Source organism: Indicator indicator, chromosome 10 (assembly GCF_027791375.1).
Source record: "Indicator indicator isolate 239-I01 chromosome 10, UM_Iind_1.1, whole genome shotgun sequence".
Classification (NCBI taxonomy): Eukaryota; Metazoa; Chordata; class Aves; order Piciformes; family Indicatoridae; genus Indicator; species Indicator indicator.
The window spans coordinates 23,709,799-23,726,229 of NC_072019.1; the positions used below are offsets into that span (position 1 = coordinate 23,709,799).

A 16,431-nucleotide genomic window follows, 5' to 3' on the forward strand; every position below is an offset into this window, starting at 1 on the left:
AACCCTTCAGCTAGTGTTAGATTAAAAACATTATTTTTTGAGGATAGACAGATGTGCCACTAGAGAAGTATGGCTTACTTTTGGGAGTAAAGAGGCACTAAATTCTTTTAAGAAATACCAGAGGTGGAGCAGTACTTAATTAGCAATTTTAGAAAAAAAACCCAGCTATATAAAAATAAAAATAATCAAGAAAAAAAAAATCTATATTTTATCTGATATAATAAAACTGATACATCTCTAGAAGGACAGAATTTATAAGTTTCTTCATTTGGACACCCTTGGGCCTAAAGCAAGCCTCTCAATAGCTTGACAAGAGAGTTTTATGGGATTTGGTAGGGATATTTGGATGTGCTTTCCTCTTAATTAGTGATGCCTCTAAATTTCACAGCATTCTCTGAAATTCCACACCTGCCTTACATTTTATACTCTTACCTCCAATAAAAATGTGTGCATTCAGGGGTGCTGCTAAAAGGGCAGCTTTTGTGTGTTCCACTTCCAGGTGGGTACAAGTGGACTCAGCTGTTTATGGTCACTCTTAATCTGGTTTCTACCAGAAAACAGAATAAGGTGAGCAACCAAAGAATGTTGTACAGATATTTTGAAACCAACAAAACATTTGGTTTAGCTTTTGGGGTATAGAAAGCGAATGGTCCTTGGAGCAGTTTTGACTGGTGTTTATTTCTGCAGCTTACTGTAGGCACTCGGGGAAACACGTGTGAAATTTCAATAGCTTTAGCATCACACTGCACAGAAGCTAAAAAGCTCAGTCCTTATCTCTCTTACATATCACTGGAATAACAGAGGCAGGAAAAGAAGCCAGCAAATACAGTGTGTTGGCTAGCTAGTGGCATGCATAAAAGGAAACAAAAATTTCAGGTATTTCACTTTATTTCAGTCTTCCTTCAATCTGGTTGCAACTAGCATTTTCAGAGACGCAGGGGCATTATTTTGGTAATCAGTGTGAGTAACTTATTTCAGAATTGATTTATACCAAGGAGCAGGTGGGATAACTTGAGGCCAGCATGAAGCTTCAGAATTTAATAAGCAAAAGGCAACTAGGACTCCTCCTGTATGGTGCACTGTGAAAACACTGCTTGCTATTTTGATTTTCACAAAAGAGTTGATGCACTTATAAAGAATGCTTTGTGTTCCTGCAGGTGATAGAAACTCAGATGATATGGAAAACATTGATAAAGTTGATGCACTTATAAAGAATGTTTTGTGTTCCTGCAGGTGATAGAAACTCAGATGATATGGAAAACATTGATAAAGTTGATGCACTTATAAAGAATGTTTTGTGTTCCTGCAGGTGATAGAAACTCAGATGATATGGAAAACATTGATAAACCAGGTAAGCATCCCAAAAATAGATCTATTTAATCTAAACATGCACACAATTACTACCTGAATACTGTCTGATGGGCCTAAAGATGCATTTGTTCTCATGTCAGGCCTTTTACCTCCTCCTAAAACCCTTATGAAAAGAATAGGCAACAAAAGTGTCAGAGGTCAACAATCATTTAAAAATCAGACAAGGGTTTAGGTTCTCCATGAGTTATGAGCAGTATTGGTACTGAGAGAAGTACCAAAGGAATTCTTGTTTTTCACTTCTTCCATCAGTAATTGAATTACCAGGTGGAGGTAGCTGAAATGCATGCCAACAAATCAGAGTGGTTGCTATGTTCTCAACTGCAAGTCTCAGGTTATTTTTGCTGGCTTACTAAGATTTTGGTTAGGTGGTTTTGTTTGTTTGCTTTTACTTTGTGATGTATAGGGTCGATGAGCTCCCTAGTGCTGCACCTGAGATTTCAGATAGCAGACCATGGCTGGGAGGAAGTGGCACTAGCTTGGCAAACACAAGACATATGTTCTGCAATCTCACTTTGCACATGTCTTTATCTTCTCTTGTAATACATTTTTCCATCTAAATTGTGCAAACAAAGATGGTCTTTCTCTTACTGTTTGTATCTGGCATCACTCAATAAGACTGCTGTTTCCTCTTGAGTCTTGAGCAGTACTGCAACTCAAGCAATTAAGAAGAGTAAAAAGCCTGATTATTCTGCCTACAAAAAAAAAAAAAAAATCCTGTAATGGAACTAACACTGTGCAGATGGGAGAACAGATACATTGTATGACTATTTTGCTCCATTACACAACAAAGAGTCAACTGTGAGCAGCTCTCCAACAAGCTGGATGTTTGCAATTATTTTTTTTTTTTGTCCAGACTGCTCAGCAAATACTGATAAATAATGAGTATGCACTTATGAGTGATTTATTAACCAAAGCAAGGAGCTAACATTGTAGCACAAACTATACTAAAAACAAATGGGCATATTTAGTTTTGCTGTCACCAACAGAGGCATCTTCACTAGCGATAATGGAGCCTTGGACTGCAGACTCTGCAGGGCACAGATTTTGCTCTGAGTTCATACAACAGTTAGCACAGTGGGATCCTGGCCCATTATGAGATGTCATGAATGCTAGATTTACAGAAATACATATTTAGTAAGGAGAAAATGATAGATGTTTTGTGGACAGCCAGAATGCCATATTATTTGGATTACAGAATTCTACTGTAGCCCAGGCAGTTCTCAGAAAACACTATAAAGATGCCTGGGATATTTTCAGGAGCTCTCTCATGCAATATTCAACCAACTGAAGTGATTTGAAGCACTGCTGGTATTAGAGAGCATATTTTGCTGTATTCATTTGTGAGCTGTTGCATACAGAAATGTGAGCACACAAGAGATCCAGAACCACAGGTAATATTCCGACAGAGGTCTTTATATCTCAGAAATTCAGCCATCAACATCTGCTGAGCTGGGCTCTGTTTCAGATGAGATTTATGGAAAAGCTATTGATTAAACCACAGCTTTAGCTCCATTTACCACTCACAGACACACACACAAACAATTAAACACGTTGCAGAGATGAATAACATCTCAGATTATAGGACTTTCTGCTTCCAAAAGTACTTAAAAACATCATCCACAGACATACCTATATATGTTTGCACTGTTTAATTGACATTGTTTTCCCAACTGCTTCAAGTCACCTGTAATATCAAGTCAATTAAGTATTATTTTCCCAACCTATTTACTGAGCTACCTAGCAATCAATCCACCTACAGAGAGAGAGAGAACAAATGCTCATGGGGGATGGTAGAGCCAAAAAAAAAAACTGCTGAAAAACTGTCAGCCTTCTCCAATGGAAAGCAGGCAGGCTTATAGCTTTGCAGGATTACACAGCCTGACATCTTGCAGAAAATAAAGTCTATGGGATAAAAGCTCCATATTCTGACAGTACCATTCCTTCTCTGCAAATCAATACACTCCTGTGTGGAACAGTGCTACTATTTCAAGTTATATACATACTAAATATGTTTTGGATTACGCTGGTATGTATAAATAAAGAGGTGAGAACACATTTCTTTCCCATCTCTGGTCATGAGGTCATGCTTACAACAGAAACTAGAACTGGGGCAAGGACAGTAGCCTGGGACATTCAGGTAAATCAGGTTTAGTTCCTGTCATTATCACACACTTCCCAGGTGACCTTGGGCATGCCATGCAGGGCCTGACTTCCAATGGGGGTTGTGCACACGGTGGAGATGCAATAAATCCTAGGTGCTTGGTATGTTTTGGCTACCCTATTTCAGCTCATCCAACAGCTCACAGCATGCTGAGCTAACTAAAATCATCTTTGCAGTATATTAAATTTTGGATTGTAGGTGAGGCAATGATGAAGGAAACGGAGATAAGATGTGATCAACTGCTTTGCTATACACCTAGACTAAATTAGAGTCAATTAGGCTCACAAGTGATGTATTTGGAGAGTCTCACTGTGGTCTCTCTCAGGAAGCATGGAGGGTCATTGAGCAGAGGAGCTTGTCCAATACCTGCCACATCAGGCTTTGTCATTGCTTTGAAAGGAGCTCCCACTGCAGCTTGACAGATAGGACTCATCTTGTGAGAGGGCATGTGATCCTGTTGACAAATACTATGTGCTCTATTCCCTAACCCTGTAAATCAAAGCATTAAATCCTTCTTTTTTTTTTTTCCCCTCCTTTGTTTGTACTGCATCTCAGACTTCATCGCTGAGCACCAGTAACATCACTAGCACAAGGGGGCTCCAATTTACACAGGAAAATCTGGGTCTTTCAACATGAACCAAACAGTGATAAATCCTAGCAGCACACTGTACAGAGCCAGCATGAGGCTGAAATCAGAGATGGCTATAAAGGTCTTTCAGAGTGAAAACTATTATTATTTGTATTGCTTCATTTAGTAGGATGGCAAGTCACAGCCCCGTACAAATACGTACATTTTTGGGCACCAAGCCAGGCACTAAAACAATAGCAACTGTGACTTGTCATGTGAGACAAGATCAATCAGGTCAGGATTTGGAGTTCAAATCACTATTGGAAATAGAGCTTCCTGGGAGCTAAAGCAAACTAAATTAAAGCACAGGTATTCACACTGCCAGAGCATCTCAAAATGAAATTTAAAGGGCTTCTTCACAGAGACCGGAGGGTAATGCAAACAAAGGTCCATGAATATTTGGTCACATTTTACAAGCCTTTGCTTTGGACATTTTCACTTGCCTTCAGTACTTTTAAGTGTATGTTCAAGTGATGCATGTTTCATGGTTCAAAAGCCAACACATTCCAGTGTTCACTGCAAATGGGTTGTCTAACATTTCCAGTTGGGGAATAGTAACAGGTGATTCCCCCTGCTCAGCTCTATCTGCTAAAACAGTCCAAGGTCTGAACCCAGTGCCGAATGAAAACTGGAAACTTCCTTTCTCCTCAGACCACGCTAGTTTTAGCAAAGGCACCTGCTTAGTGACATTTTATTAGAGTGGCATTACTTTTATGTGTTATGTCTAAAACTCAGGTCTCCCATCACGATGGCCATTGGCCACCTGTCCCTCCTTTTACGCTCCCTGTGCTAATCTTCACTCCCTAAGCAGTCGGTGTGCCCACGCATCCTGTACAATGAGACACACTGGCAGCCGTCACGGCATCCCTCAACCTATTGTTTGATGTGGTGCATGCGTACTCTTTTCACAGCACTCTGAGCCTGCCTTTTCATCACATTCAGTGTGAATCTACCACAAGGAAGGAACAGAATTTCAGCTTAAATCAGCCACTGTTATATACTGGCGACAGCTCTGGAACAGACATTTTATTCCTTATTGTTCTTTTTCATAAGAAAAACACATTGCCTCCCATAAATCTTTCCTGTGAGTCCACAGGGTCGTCTATTTGCCAAAAGAGCAATTATTGATTATTCCCAGTCTACAGCTTCTGCTGCTGTTCCTGAAAGTGTATGTCCATTTCTAATCAGAGCTAAGGTCATCTTTTGTCATCTGCTTTCCCGGAAAACAGCAATATCACAACAATATCCACAATCAGGGCAGTGCTGTAAAGCAGCAGAGAAAAAATGGGTTCTTAGTGAAGGATCTTCTTTTATCAGAATCCCATATTTTAAGCAAGGTTGATGTCCTGTAAGTCAAATCAGCTGCAAGTGCAGTCCAATCTCTGAGTCCGTCTGAGCAGGAATCTCTGCCAACTCTTTCTAGCACACTATGGCTTAGAGGAAAAATTAAGCAATGTTTTCAAAATACTACTTAGGCATAAGACCCAGCCAGGCATTTAGAACCATGATCAATCAATCAATCACTTGAAATTTTTCAGGCTGGGTGTTTCTATTCCTTCTTGCTCACCAAATAATAACATTCTCTCACCAAGGGACAGCAAAAAGCATGGATCTGTTAAATGATTCAAACCTCAGTCATTGCTGAGACCAACTGACCCCCAGGAAACGCCATTCCTTCTTAGATCAGTAGTTTGAGTCAATGACAATGGTTTGAAGGGGCCACTGTGAAATGAGTTGTTAATAATCGTCCTGTGTACAGACAGTATTCTGGAGTGGGCTGAGATGCCCCATGTCAGCCTTTACTTTATGTTCATGTGTTTAATCCCCATATCAGATAATTCACACCCATTTGAGAGAACCAGCCTGGGGAAAGAAATCCTCAGATAACCCACACAGTCAAATATTCCACCAAATCAGATGTGGAGGGGATGACCAGAGATAGAGAAACTATTAGGGAAAAAAAGGCACAAGACTGTGGGAGTTGGCAGCAGCAGAGCTTGCAGAAGAAAAGGGATGCTGAGGTAAACATCCCCTCATCTTATCCGTGAGTGTGGGCAGAGACTGTGCAGCTCCCAGAGCGTTTTGGCTTGGTTTGTTTGTTTTTTTTTTTTTTCACAGAGAACGAGCAGCCTGTTCATGAGAGAATGTAATACTATATGGAATAAATGAGATTTGAAAACTGCATATTTTCCACCCACACTACAATGGGCATTATTGCTGGCAGCCAGCAGTGGGAATAGCTGGGTAGACAACCAGCCTTAATTAGGAGGAAGGCATATTCTTCTCAGGAGAAAGCCAGGTTTGCAAATGTTTGCATCGAGCACATTCCATGGATTTAGATGTAGCACCATTTGCAAAGCAAGGCCTGATTGAAAATGAGTGCACTGTAGGGCATCATTTTCAAAATCCTGCACAGGATATTTCTCCAGACAAGCAAAGGAGGACAGGCTTTCAGATGCTCTCTCTTCTTACTCTATGAATTGTAGGTGAAGCATTCATCCAAAATACCAAGTGTCAGAAACAAGGGCCACAATGTCTGCAAGGGCTGAGCCCTTTGAAACATCACAGAACCCTGAGCTGGCATTTCAACAACTCAAGCTGAGATGGAAATATTGTTCAGAGCTCTTTTTTGCTGAGGCCCTAATGTGGCCTCAGCACATGTGGCCAAACTTGGTCTGCACTGACACTGACAATGGGCAAGTTAGACTGTGTAAAGTGCAATTACACCCCCCTGAATCACAATGATGTTATTAAGAGAACTTCCTTTACGATCACAAGAGGTTAACAAGGCCAGAACAATCAAGAGTTCCCCTAGCAAATATGGCCCTTCACTCTTGATATATCTCCAGCTGACCCTCAGAAGCATTAGTCCCTCATGGAGTCCACTGCTGGCTTGGTTGCCAAAGCTGACATAAGAGATGGAAGAAGTTATTGCCAAAAAGCATTTTGCAAAAGAATTTTCCATTCAAACTCAACATTTGTAGTAGTTTTGCTTCACTTCCTGCATTTGTGTTGTTTTTAGAAAACAGAAAGCTGATTGTTGTTAATGGTGAAGAGCTGGAATGCTGTGCGGTTTATTCTGCTTTGGAAGTGTTTTGGCTGCAGACAACTGAACCTGGCTCCATTTCACTTCTGTGTGGCTTCCAGCCTCCCCTGGAGACATACTCACACATACACAGCCCTGTCCTCTGGCCTCCCACTAGCAGACTGCCACCAAGCCAGGAGGTGCTGCTTCCTCTACAGCAATCATCAATGTCAGCACATGAATCCACTGACAGATGGAGACTGAAAGTCATGAAGAAAACAGTCCTGCCCTAGAGATCAAATCCATCAGCTTCTCATCATGTCTCACTCCTCTTGCTCGCCCAGGAACTGACTCCCTAAGTTCCCCTGGAAGACGGATTTCCCTAGGGCAAAAGCACAAAGCTGCCAAGAAACTGGCTGAGCCAGGGTTTTGTTGTTTCACACTGTAATTACACATTAAGATTTGGAAGGTTTTTTTGGAGTGGCTTTTTTTAGAGGCAGCTGAGTCATTCCGGCCTGTCCCATCCAGATGGTGCTCCAACTGGATGCGAATCTTCAGACAACACTTTTCAAACGTGAACAAAAAACACAGCAACAACAAAAATGTAACTGAGTGAATTCTGTGCCTGTGAAAGAAACACAGCTTCAAGAGAGTGGGAGAAAGAGAGCTGAACCCACTAAATGCCTCAGGTATCTATAAGAGAGAGACAGATCTGATTCTTGGTGGCTGGGAACCAGGTGGCTCCCAAGGGTTGATCTGGCCCTCCACTCCTTGCAGGGCACAGGCAAAGAGACCTTGGAGCAGCAGCAGCTTTGCAGAGGAAGCCAGACTGCTAGCAACAGGCACAAGTGAGTGATATAAATCCTCCTGCTCTGTGGTGCCTGAAGCAGGGTTGGACAGAAGGCTCCTCCACTGACACAGGACTTTGTCCTTGGACTCATTTCCACTTGTGTGCCGGGATGCTTTAACAGAAATTCCACGCACAAGCCTGAAAAATAGGCTGCTGCCTCAAAGCTGTCAGAGGGAGGTCCTACATACTGAGCTCCATAGTCTTGTGGCCTCTCTCACCCTCCTAAACCCACTTTCACTCCTTTTTACAGGGCAACACATATTTGAGAGCAGGATACTCCTAACCAGGGAAGACAGTCCAAGAATGTGCTTCTTGAGTTGGGAATGACATGAACTCGAATGCCCTGCTTTGGGGTAGGTGTTTATCTGGAAGATGATTCCACAAAAGGTGCTACCTACCTCCATTTGCAGAACAAAGCAGTTACATCCGATTTTGGGAAGAGCCTCACCTTCACATTGGGCACCATCTGTTGTGAGGGTGCGGGTCAGCATGGGCAACTTTTCAGTTTCAGTGAGGCTCCAAGAACACACAGCACAGGTGTTAGTCTGAGAATTTAAACAAGATTGGTATGAGAAAGAGGGGTCTCAATAAGTGCTCTAAAAGATGGGCTCTAATAGGCAGCATTTGAAAGGTAGGTCATTCTGGAACATAATTTTCAAAGGATACACCAGAAGTCCCTACAGATTTTGGGTTGTGTACCCAAGTTATTTCCTATATCCTAACCAGATGCAAACATCAACACTGCATATCTCCTCCACTGCCTATCCACCACACCCTTCCTGTATCACTGCTCTCACAATCCTTCTATAGGCTGGCTTCTGAAGAACAGAGGTCAGAATTGCAAGGCCATGATGTGCTACTCATGATTGTGCAAACTCCAGAGATTTTACCAGGTGAAAGTGTTTAGGCACAGGCATGGAGTCACTAACCTGGGTTCACAGTAAAATGTGATGCAGTTCTTCTAGAAGTGGACATAGGTTGTTATTGTTTGATTCCTGGGTTTGGGTTTGCTTTTCTTGTTTTGTATGTACATGTGGGGTTTGGTTTTTTTTCTTTTCCTTTTAACTCAGAAACAAACAAACATAAAAGGCCATTTTGTATGTGCTGTAGGGAGAGTCCTGCCTTAGTGCTAGCTTAGCTGAATGGTACTGAGATTTTGAATGCGTTTTGGAGGAAAAATTAAGGATCCCAGTTCCTAGTGTTATTGAATAATTTCTTGGCTCTGGGATTCAATACTTTTAAAGAATTAGTATAAACGTTCCTGTGATATCACTCTCTTTACCAAGCATATTTGCCTTTGAGGTTTGAATCCTGCACAACTGGTAAGCTTTTTGACATGTGAGCCAGAAATTAATATAAATTCCTTCTCCTTTCAAACAGTAGTCCTGTTGTGAAAATAATGCAGGCAGATTTTGGCTTGAGAATTCCGCAGTCCTGAAATAGTGGAGGAATTCATAGGTAAGATTCCCTCTTGGGCCATTCCTAATAACATGCATTAATCAAACATACTATTTGGAGAATTTTTTGGTTTCTTTTGTTTGGGCCTCCTTAAAGTCTTCTCTTTTTCCTGTTTTTTTCTCGAGCAAATGCCAACAGCTCAACCCAACCAGTACAGAGTCAAATCACAACAAAGTGCCCCTTAATAATTATCCATTCTTTAGACTTTGTACCAAAATCTGCAGCATATGAGGATCTCTGTATAGGACAAAAGAAGCAGTTGATGCCAATGAATGTGTTAAGGATGATTGAGTGGGCAAGAGCAGCCAGAGCTTAATATAAGTGAGGCAAAGATTCAGTCTATAAGTCCATGAGATTGAGTCTATACATCTTCATTAGTGCTTTATGTCTTAAAACATGGTAATGGTTTCAAGAGCGAACACTGTATTTGTACTTTAACTTTTTCACCTCTGAATACCTTCTTATGCCTGCTTTGCCTGGACCAGAACTGATACTGGGATCAGTTACTGGGCTGATGGAGAGAGTGGTCCAGGCTTTTATATGGTCTCTGTTCCTGGCTGTGGTTATATTTGGCCATGCTCTTAACTCATTACAGGGCCTGTTCTGCTCATGGGCTGTCTTGTTCAATACAATCTTATTAAGGGCAGTTGCACATACAGGAGCTAAAAATTAGGACTAGGGAGGACGTTCAGGATTTCTAACTCTTTCTGCAGGCACAAAGAAAGGATACTACGGATAGGACCAATTGTTTTCTAGTAAGTGTTTCTCCCCCAGACTCTTCTAATCATGGACTCCATTTTGTAACTAGACTAAAAGCATGCAGAACTGTGAAGCCCTTGGCTAACTCCAGTGGTAGAAATGCTGATGGTTTGGAGAACAGCTACATACCAAACAGGAAATGAAGCAGAAATGCTCTGTTGTGAGGACGGATGGGTCAGGGTGTGTATATGCTGGAAGGAAAAAGCACTGCTGTTACATAGTTGGATCACTAGTTCTTCCAGGTGCAGGCTATACTAAAAGCAGCCCAGTTCTGTGTAGAGGCTGCCTACAACAAATCTGTGATTTACCACTGTTCTTCTGAAACATTTTCTTTGCCATAATCTCCACAATTTATCATGCTTGTAGAATACAGTGGTTTGACTCCAGAGCTAAGGTACTACTTTGGGGTTTTGTAAATGTGCCAATTTTATTGTATGTCTGTGCATCCTTTTGGAGTGTAGTTTAGAACTACTTAGGTACTGCTTTCAGTCAGAGAAACTGAGGTAGAAGTGACTTGCAAGGTCATATTACAGACCAGAGCAAGGATTAGGCACAAAGCATCCCAGTCTGTTGGTGCTGGGGAAGGTATACAGTGAAATTCAAATCCTGTTATCTGAAATAAAGAGAAGTTCAGTACAAGGCCAAGAGACTGCAACATTTTGGGGAAGGGCCAGGCAGCAGAGTATGGAAGAAGGTAAAATTTTAGAAGTTTTGATTAGAAAGTAGGGTTGAACTGGACTAGAATTGATAGAGAAACATGCTACATGAAGAGAAACTTTGTATTTGTGCTGGGAACTTGCTCATTTTCCGATGGATTTTACCTTTAAGATGGATCTGATGCAATATCTGAATGAGCAGAGACATTGGGGTGTTGCAGATAAGCCTTCAAATCTTAATATAACAACTTGAGTTCTGTAGGTAAGACAAGAACAGTGATCCCATCAGCAGCATCCAGTGCTCCCCTGTTCCCAATCCACTGGAAAAACTTCACTTCTGGAAACATGAATGATGTTGTATGACGTGGTAAACTTCAGGATTGCCAAGAGCTTGAGGGGTCATACCCCTGGCTAAGGTGCAATTGACTGTGATGAAGACATAATAGTGTCTGTGTGCTGAGAATATTGCCTTTTCCTCTGTGTATTTCCTGCACAAAGGAAGGTTGGTAAGAAAGGGATCTTTTCATTAAACACATTTCCTCCCTCCCTTTCTAAGAAAATGTTCATATCAGCCATCACATCTAACTGTCAGGCCAGCTGATTTCACTCCTGTGGCTGCCTTTACTGTCCTATTAATCTCTTAAAACCCAGCAAAAATCCCTTCAGCCTGCTGGCTCGCTTTTGGGAAGGGCATAGTGTTATTCACAATCATTTCCAGCTATGGTATAAATTATTTGGAAAAATGGATACTGCATATTTTAAGGAGCTAGATTTCTCTGGTTCCTTTTTTGTCCTCCTCTTTTCTTTTCCTTTTTTTTTGAATCCTGATTAGACAAATGAATCATGCAAGCGGGTGTTCCCTGCAATGCCACTAATTGATGGGATGCTATACAATTGCATTGCAATAACAAAACACTTTCAGCCTCTGAGAGATTAGTTGCATTGGCCTGGGATTAAGAAACCTTTGAAATCCTGAATCCAAATTACCATTCTTTTGACTGCTGTTTGTGACGCTAATTAGCTGTGTTAATTGGATGTTTTGATACTTGAAGAGCAGAGCAATTCAAATTTTTCTTTTTTTTTTTTTCCTTGGGGTTTGCTTGGGGTTTTTTTCTTTTTTTTTTTTTTTTTTTTGAAAGCCAAAATTATTAATGAGTTTGGCAAGAGAGCCAGAGTTTATTTTAATGCTGTACACTTCCATATTCCCATTTTTGGTTTAGGTTGGTATTTTTGTTGTTTTTAGGATGTTGCTATTATTATTTTTTTAAGCACCCTGAGTGAGTAATCAGCGTAGGAGTGAATAGTAAATGTTTGAATGTGCTTTCCAACAGAGAGCTCTGATGCATCGCTGTCTCCAAATTATTGAACTGCTGGAGAGAAAATATGTCCAAGCCAACATCATTTGTATTGTTGGAGAAGTGGGGAGATAAAAAGGGGGGAAAAGTGTGAAACAGATGAAGAAAATTAACATGAAGCCACTGAGATGAGGGGGTTCCTTTATAATCACACGGTAGGCAGTCTGAAAGGAGCTCAAATTTAGTTTCTTCTGGAATGTACCAGCTTGCTGTTCTTGCAGCAGGCTCTGAACTCACAAAAAGGAATTGGTGGAAATAGTTGCATGGCTGTTCAGGAAGGGGCAGAAATCATAGAATGCACTGATTGAAGAGACCTTTAAAGATGATCTAGTTCAACCACCCTGCATTAAAGCAGGGACATCCCCGACTAGATCAGGTTGCTCAGAGCACCACCAAGCCTGATCATGAATGTCTCCAGGGATGAGGCCTCCACCATCTTCCTAGACAACCTGTGCCAGTCTTCCACCATCCTCACAGCAAAGAACTTCTCTCTAATATCCAATCTAAATCTACCCTTCTCTGGTTTAAAATGACTGTGCCCTGTCCAAGTGCTACATGCCCTTGTAAACAGTCCCTCCCCAGCTTTCTCGTAGGTCTTTTCAGGTACTGGAATGCCACAATAAGATCTCACCAAAGTCTTCTCTTCTTTCTCTAGGATAAGCAACCCTGACTCTCTCAGCCTGTCTTCACAGGAGAGGTGCTCCAGCCCTCTGATCATTGTTGTGGCCCTCCTCTGGATCTTTTCCATTAGGTCTATGTCTTTCTTGTGTTGAGGGTCTCAGAGCTGGACACAGTACTCTAGGTGAGGTCTCACAGAGCAGAGTGGCAGGATCACCTCTATTAGTCTGCTGGCCACACTTCTTTTGATGCAGTCCAGGATGCAATTGGCTTTCTGGGCTGCAATTTTGGTTTGTGTCCAGCTTTTGATCCACCAACATGCCCAACTCCTTTTCCACACAGCTGCTTTCTATCACATCATTCCTCACCCTTACTGATAATGAGGATTGTTGCAATACAGGTATAGGACCTTGCACTTGGCCTTGTTGAACCTCATGAGGTTCACCTGAGCCCCCTTCTCCAGCTCTCCAGCTTGTCCAGGTTCCTCTGGATGACATTTTGTCTCTCTGGTGTATGGACAGCACCACTCAGATTGGTGTCATCTGCAAACTGCCTATATAATTGGTGAGGATATTAAATAGTGCTGGTCCCAGTATGGACCCAAGAGGAACACCACTTGTCACCCATCTCCACCTAGACATCAAGCCATTCACCACTACCCTCTGGGTGACCATCCACCCAAATCCTCATCCACCTAGCGTTCCACCCATAGAATCCATACCTCTCCAATTTAAAAAGAAGGATGTTGTGGGGGATCAAATCTCAGTATTTGCTTCCAACTCCTGTTCTTTTCTACATACTTTGTGGTCTTGACTCAGTTCTGGCAGACAGATGGAATTCAAACATTGAGCAAACTTTGGGAAAACAACTTCTGAGCATTAAGTATTCAAATTATGTGTCACTTCAACTTTGTATTAAGAACAATTGCTATCAAGTGATTCAAGGCACCTTCTGGTTCTGCCTCAGAGGAGAAGATGGTATTTTGATCAAGATGGTTCAACGTTTTTCACCTCCTGCTCCAGCTTGATAGCAGAGCTCATGGACAAAATGGAATGAAAAGGTAGGAGCAGTCCCCTCCAAATAAGACTGCAAAAGTTAGCAGGTAGCTGGTGAAGTGAGGTTTTAGCTGAAAGCCTGCTTTGCAGCTTTTCTGAGGATCAAGCAGTAAGATGCTCTCTTATGCTAACCATGGCAAAGCCTGTGCTCTCAAATAACCACATATATTCTACGTATCTTACAGTTCAGCAAATCATTTTACAAACCTCATGTTCCTGATACATGAAAAGGAAAGAATACTGGCCTGCCTCTCTAATGCAGTCTAAAAATCATGAATATTAAGGTTATTATATAGAAGCTCAGGAGTACTCCTAATGTAGGGCACATTTACTATCATTTCTTCCCCCTGTCCTTCCTAGATGTGTTTGGAAATGTGCAACAGATTCACTGCAAGAAAGAATCTTTCTTTGCCCAGAAAAAATATCATGAGGTCTGGACTTCCTAGTGTTAGTGAGTCTGAGTCAGGTGCTGAAATATGATCTTAGCATCATTTCTATGTATATTAGCTCAGAGTTAATAGGTACATAGATCTACATTACAATTAATAAGCCTAGCCAGGGAAAAGCAGGTCCCACAGCACACCTTTCAGAAGCAAGCCGTTATTAATCAGCATTTTAACGAAGCATAATTACAACAGCTTATGGCTCCCACCAGGTAAAGCAATAATTATAGGTGCAACCAAATAAACAGGGAAAATAATTACCTATTTCTCAGAGCTAATATTAATTTAACCAGGCTCAGAGTGATGGCTAGACAGACAGCTCGGTGCTTTCACACTGCCAGCAAGAAAAACTGTTGGGATTAGAAGCTCAGAGTTACCATTGCCAAAGAGCTGGGGGAAGGTACAGAGTCTTTTTAATCTCCAGGACACCTTCCAGATTTCAAACAGACAGTGAAATCTTTCCATATGCACTGAGTATAAGAAGCACATCCTGCTACCTGAAGGGAGGTTGGAGCAAGGAGCAGAGCAGCCTCTTCTCCTTCATGACAAGTGACAGGACTAGAGGAAATGGTTACAAGCTGCACCGCGGGGAGGGGGGGGGGGGGGGGGGGGCGGGCTGAGCTGGGTATTAGGAAATACTTCTTCACTAAAAGGGTTATCAAATGCTGGAATGGTCTGCCCAGGGCAGTGGTGGAGCCACCATCCCCAGGAGTGTTCAAGTGGCATGTGGACCTGGTGCTTAGGGGTATGGTTTAGTGTTGACCCTTCAGTGCTGGGTTGAGGGTGGGACTAGATGATCTTCAAAGTCTCTTCCAAACACATATATTCTGTGATTCTCCTGAGAAGAAGCAGTGAAACACCCTGGGCTGACACACACAGAGACATGCTGGATGGACCTCATGAAAATATACAGGTCTGAGCAGGGTGAGGCAACCCAAGATAGAGAAAGTGCCTCAAAAGTATCCAGGTTGTCTGCAGCAACAGGGAATGGGATTCAAGAAAGAGATCTGATTACACTGCTGAATGGTGAAGGAGACAGCTTTGAGCACTGACAGACACATCCAGACAGATGAACCAAGAACAACCAGGCAAAGGGCATCATACTTCCAGTGACTCTCTTATCTGCGTAACAGGAGAGTTAACCACTGGCAGAGGAAGTCCCTGAGTTTGTCCTTGCCACCATGACTGGCTTAGAATAAACAGTGCTGCTCAGATGGATCAGCAGAAACCATTTAATAATTACTTTCCAGGGCAATCTCTGCTCTGCTGTACTTTCTGTCCATGGAGAGCAGCAGATGCAGACACATCAAGTGCCATTATAATATCTGGAACACTTCAGACTTCCTCTGGATTATGGTGTCTTGTAAGCACCCCCCCTCCTGAACTCAGTGAGGCTTTCTTATTGCATTGGGAATCCCCCACCGCATTGACACTGCCTTTTGCAAGCAAATCCCTATTGTATGAAATCAGAACAAACCAAAGCTTTTGGATTTGTTTTCATGATGCTCCCGTCTCACTATGGAAACACGAAATAAAGAGGTTGATGATGATTTATTGCACTGATGAAAAATTCTGCAGCTCAGTGGTGTTTTTGATTCCATATCCAATATTGGTAAATAGGAATACTTTAATGAATCTAATAAATACTGGTTTTACTGGCTGATCCAAAGGAAGGAGGTGGAGGTCAGAGAGCATGAGTGACAAAACACTGCCAAGCACAGGCTTTCCTCCAAAGACCTGGAGACTGCAGTGTAGAAGCAGAAATAGGAAGGGAAAGTAGGGGGCCAGGTTCTGTCAAAAGCATGCAGTTCACATTCAGGTGTGGAGCATCCTTTGCTAGGGTAGCTTTGGCTTAATCAACAAAACAGCTCCTTCATTCTCATTGCTCCTCCATATTTTCTTTTTCCTTAAGAACTGCCAAGCCTGAAAATATTCAGAAACATTCAGTTCTGTTTCATGTGTAGTAAAGTGACACTGATGTCAGAAAACAAAGGAAGAAAACTAAGACACTCATCCAAGGACAAAACTAAAAAAAAGAAGGAAGCCATAAAA

At 41.9% G+C, this 16,431-nt stretch overlaps 1 protein-coding gene across 1 annotated transcript in view; it reads right to left on the reverse strand.

Moving 5' to 3' along the window:
* AGBL4 (AGBL carboxypeptidase 4) overlaps window positions 1–16,431 on the reverse strand; it is a gene marked incomplete at its 5' end in the record, with an annotated part of 965,543 nt that overhangs the window by 31,616 nt on the left and 917,496 nt on the right. The gene's annotated exons all lie outside the window — the stretch shown is intronic.